This window comes from Oncorhynchus gorbuscha, unplaced genomic scaffold, assembly GCF_021184085.1.
Source record: "Oncorhynchus gorbuscha isolate QuinsamMale2020 ecotype Even-year unplaced genomic scaffold, OgorEven_v1.0 Un_scaffold_10180, whole genome shotgun sequence".
In the NCBI taxonomy this organism is placed as follows: domain Eukaryota; kingdom Metazoa; phylum Chordata; class Actinopteri; order Salmoniformes; family Salmonidae; genus Oncorhynchus; species Oncorhynchus gorbuscha.
The window spans coordinates 1,984-7,447 of NW_025752990.1; the positions used below are offsets into that span (position 1 = coordinate 1,984).

At 53.1% G+C, this 5,464-nt stretch overlaps 1 pseudogene; it reads right to left on the reverse strand.

Annotated features, from left to right (window-relative positions):
- Positions 1 to 400: 400 nt before the first annotated feature.
- On the reverse strand, positions 401 to 4,940 carry LOC124030248 (annotated as a pseudogene).
- Positions 4,941 to 5,464: the final 524 nt, after the last annotated feature.

Here is a 5,464-nt window from a genome sequence, read left to right on the forward strand (position 1 = left end):
GATAATATGTAAACTGGAGGGTGTGTCTCTACTACTAACCTACTAACCCATAGATAATATGTCAACTGGAGGGTGTGTCTCTACTAACCCATAGATAGGTCCATGGAGGGGTGTGTCTACTAACCCATAGATAATATGTCAACTGGATAAATTTAAGGGTGTGTCTCTACTAACCCATAGATAATATGTCAACTGGAGGGTGTGTCTCTACTAAACTGGAGGGTGTGTCTCTACTAACCCATAGATAATATGTCAACTGGAGGGTGTGTCTCTACTAACCCATAGATAATATGTCAACTGGAGGGTGTGTCTCTACTAACCCATAGATAATATGTCAACTGGAGGGTGTGTCTCTACTAACCCATAGATAATCTGTCAACTGGAGGGTGTGTCTACTAACCCATAGATAGTAGGTAAACTGGAGGGCAAAGATGGCGATGCCCTCATTGTCGAAGGAGCCCGCCACGGAGCGGGGGAGATGTAACCGGGGACAATAGCGATGAAGCACGCGCCCAGAAGCCCTGCCCCCTGGTTCCAGAGCTCGCGGGTCAGCAGGAAGGTGGAGATGGACGTGAGGCCGCTGAAGACGGGCGCCAGGAACACACACACGTCTCTGATGTGGACCGTGATGTGGAGCAGGTTTAGAACATAGTGGATGAGACCAGCTGTTACCATCAGACCTGGGTAAACCTGGAGAGAGAGAGAGACCAGCTGTTACCATCAGACCTGGGTAAACCTGTTGAGAGAGAGAGAGAGAGAGAGAGAGAGAGACCAGCTGTTACCATCAGACCTGGGTAAACCTGGAGAGAGAGCGAGAGAGAGAGAGAGAGACCAGCTGTTACCATCAGACCTGGGTAAACCTGGAGAGAGAGACCAGCTGTTACCACCAGACCTGGGTAAACCTGGAGAGAGAGAGACCAGCTGTTACCATCAGACCTGGGTAAACCTGGAGAGAGAAAGACCAGCTGTTACCACCAGACCTGGGTAAACCTGGAGAGAGAGAGAGAGACCAGCTGTTACCACCAGACCTGGGTAAACCTGGAGAGAGAGAGAGAGACCAGCTGTTACCACCAGACCTGGGTAAACCTGGAGAGAGAGAGACCAGCTGTTACCATCAGACCTGGGTAAACCTGGAGAGAGAGAGACCAGCTGTTACCATCAGACCTGGGTAAACCTGGAGAGAGAGAGACCAGCTGTTACCACCAGACCTGGGTAAACCTGGAGAGAGAGAGACCAGCTGTTACCATCAGACCTGGGTAAACCTGGAGAGAGAGAGACCAGCTGTTACCATCAGACCTGGGTAAACCTGGAGAGAGAGAGACCAGCTGTTACCATCAGACCTGGGTAAACCTGGAGAGAGAGAGAGAGAGAGAGAGAGAGAGAGAGAGAGAGAGAGAGAGAGAGAGAGAGAGAGAGAGAGAGAGAGAGAGAGAGAGAGAGAGACCAGCTGTTACCACCAGACCTGGGTAAACCTGGAGAGAGAAAGACCAGCTGTTACCACCAGACCTGGGTAAACCTGGAGAGAGACCAGCTGTTACCATCAGACCTGGGTAAACCTGGAGAGAGAGAGACCAGCTGTTACCACCAGACCTGGGTAAACCTGGAGAGAGAGAGACCAGCTGTTACCATCAGACCTGGGTAAACCTGGAGAGAGAGAGACCAGCTGTTACCACCAGACCTGGGTAAACCTGGAGAGAGAGAGACCAGCTGTTACCACCAGACCTGGGTAAACCTGGAGAGAGAGAGAGAGACCAGCTGTTACCACCAGACCTGGGTAAACCTGGAGAGAGAGACCAGCTGTTACCATCAGACCTGGGTAAACCTAGAGAGAGAGAGAGCGAGAGAGAGAGAGAGAGAGAGAGAGAGAGAGAGAGAGAGAGAGAGAGAGAGAGAGAGAGAGAGAGAGAGAGAGAGAGAGAGACAGAGAGACAGAGAGACAGAGAGACAGAGAGACAGAGAAGGGGAGGACAGAGAGAGAAGTGGGGTACACAGAGAGAGAGAGAGAGAGAGAGAGAGAGAGAGAGAGAGAGAGAGAGAGAGAGAGACAGAGACAGAGAGAGAGAGAGAAGGGGAGGACAGAGAGAGAAGTGGGGTACACAGAGAGAGAGAGAGAGAGAGAGAGAGAGAGAGAGAGAGAGAGAGAGAGAGAGAGAGAGAGAGACAGAGACAGAGACAGAGAGAGAGAGAGAGAGAAGGGGAGGACAGAGAGAGAGAGAGAGAGAGAGAGAGAGAGAGAGAGAGAGAGAGAGAGAGAGAGAGAGAGAGAGAGAGAGAGAGAGAGAGAGAGAGAGAGAGAGAGAGAGAGAGAGAGAGAGAGAGAGAAAGAGAGACAGAGACAGAGACAGAGACAGAGAGAGAGAGAAGGGGAGGACAGAGAGAGAAGTGGGGTACACACAGAGAGAGAGAGAGAGCGAGAGAGAGAGAGAGAGAGAGAGAGAGAGAGAGAGAGAGAGAGAGAGAGAGAGAGAGAGAGAGAGAGAGAGAGAGAGAGAGAGACAGAGAGAGAGAGAAGGGGAGGACAGAGAGAGAGAGCAGGAGAAAACAACAGAGAGAAACAGAGAGCTATTTCCCTCTCCTAATCCACCACTCACCGTGCCCAGTGGGAACCAGGCCAGAGAAACAGAGAGCTATTTCCCTCTCCTAATCCACCACTCACCGTGCCCAGTGGGAACCAGGCCAGAGAAACAGAGAGCTGTTTTCCTCTCCTAATCCATCCACTCACCGTGCCCAGTGGGAACCAGGCCAGAGAAACAGAGAGCTATTTCCCTCTCCTAATCCACCACTCACCGTGCCCAGTGGGAACCAGGCCAGAGAAACAGAGAGCTATTTCCCTCTCCTAATCCACCACTCACCGTGCCCAGTGGGAACCAGGCCAGAGAAACAGAGAGCTGTTTTCCTCTCCTAATCCATCCACTCACCGTGCCCAGTGGGAACCAGGCCAGAGAAACAGAGAGCTGTTTCCCTCTCCTAATCCACCACTCACCGTGCCCAGTGGGAACCAGGCCAGAGAAACAGAGAGCTGTTTCACTCTCCTAATCCACCACTCTCCGTGCCCAGTGGGAACCAGGCCAGAGAAACAGAGAGCTATTTCCCTCTCCTAATCCACCACTCACCGTGCCCAGTGGGAACCAGGCCAGAGAAACAGAGAGCTGTTTTCCTCTCCTAATCCATCCACTCACAATGCATAGTGGGTACAAGGCCCACAATCACAATACACTTGAGTTATTCCACTCACCGTGCCCCCCACTATCCTGCCCAGTGGGTACCAGGCCCTGTCATCGAACCAGTTGAGTTATTCCACTCACCGTGCCCCCACTATCCTGCCCAGTGGGTACCAGGCCCTGTCATCGAACCAGTTGAGTTATTCCACTCACCGTGCCCCCACTATCCTGCCCAGTGGGTACCAGGCCCTGTCATCGAACCAGTTGAGTTATTCCACTCACCGTGCCCCCACTATCCTGCCCAGTGGGTACCAGGCCCTGTCATCGAACCAGTTGAGTTATTCCACTCACCGTGCCCCCCACTATCCTGCCCAGTGGGTACCAGGCCCTGTCATCGAACCAGTTGAGTTATTCCACTCACCGTGCCCCCCACTATCATGCCCAGTGGGTACCAGGCCCTGTCATCGAACCAGTTGAGTTATTCCACTCACCGTGCCCCCCACTATCCTGCCCAGTGGGTACCAGGCCCTGTCATCGAACCAGTTGAGTTATTCCACTCACCGTGCCCCCCACTATCCTGCCCAGTGGGTACCAGGCCCTGTCATCGAACCAGTTGAGTTATTCCACTCACCGTGCCCCCACTATCCTGCCCAGTGGGTACCAGGCCCTGTCATCGAACCAGTTGAGTTATTCCACTCACCGTGCCCCCCACTATCCTGCCCAGTGGGTACCAGGCCCTGTCATCGAACCAGTTGAGTTATTCCACTCACCGTGCCCCACTATCCTGCCCAGTGGGTACCAGGCCCTGTCATCGAACCAGTTGAGTTATTCCACTCACCGTGCCCCCCACTATCCTGCCCAGTGGGTACCAGGCCCTGTCATCGAACCAGTTGAGTTATTCCACTCACCGTGCCCCCACTATCCTGCCCAGTGGGTACCAGGCCCTGTCATCGAACCAGTTGAGTTATTCCACTCACCGTGCCCCCACTATCCTGCCCAGTGGGTACCAGGCCCTGTCATCGAACCAGTTGAGTTATTCCACTCACCGTGCCCCCACTATCCTGCCCAGTGGGTACCAGGCCCTGTCATCGAACCAGTTGAGTTATTCCACTCACCGTGCCCCCACTATCCTGCCCAGTGGGTACCAGGCCCTGTCATCGAACCAGTTGAGTTATTCCACTCACCGTGCCCCCACTATCCTGCCCAGTGGGTACCAGGCCCTGTCATCGAACCAGTTGAGTTATTCCACTCACCGTGCCCCCACTATCCTGCCCAGTGGGTACCAGGCCCTGTCATCGAACCAGTTGAGTTATTCCACTCACCGTGCCCCCACTATCCTGCCCAGTGGGTACCAGGCCCTGTCATCGAACCAGTTGAGTTATTCCACTCACCGTGCCCCCCACTATCCTGCCCAGTGGGTACCAGGCCCTGTCATCGAACCAGTTGAGTTATTCCACTCACCGTGCCCCCCACTATCCTGCCCAGTGGGTACCAGGCCCTGTCATCGAACCAGTTGAGTTATTCCACTCACCGTGCCCCCACTATCCTGCCCAGTGGGTACCAGGCCCTGTCATCGAACCAGTTGAGTTATTCCACTCACCGTGCCCCCCACTATCCTGCCCAGTGGGTACCAGGCCCTGTCATCGAACCAGTTGAGTTATTCCACTCACCGTGCCCCCCACTATCCTGCCCAGTGGGTACCAGGCCCTGTCATCGAACCAGTTGAGGAAGTCGTAGAAGCCGTTGATGGTCAGATGGTGAGTAGATCTGTAGTTGAACCTGAAACACAGGAGACAGAGACACCACATCACTACACCACTACTACACCACTACTACACCACTACTACACCACTACTACACTGACCCTAACCCACTGTTAGTATGGAAGACATGAACACAACCACTACACCACTACACCACTACACCACTACACCACTACTACACTGACCCTAACCCACTGTTAGTATGGAAGACATCACTACACCACTACTACACTGACCCTAACCCACTGTTAGTATGGAAGACATCACTACACCACTACTACACTGACCCTAACCCACTGTTAGTATGGAAGACATCAATACACCACTACTACATCACTACACCACTACTACACTGACCCTAACCCACTGTTAGTATGGAAGACATCACTACACCACTACTACACTGACCCTAACCCACTGTTAGTATGGAAGACATGAACACAACCACTACATCACTACACCACTACTACACTGACCCTAACCCACTGTTAGTATGGAAGACATCACTACACCACTACTACACTGACCCTAACCCACTGT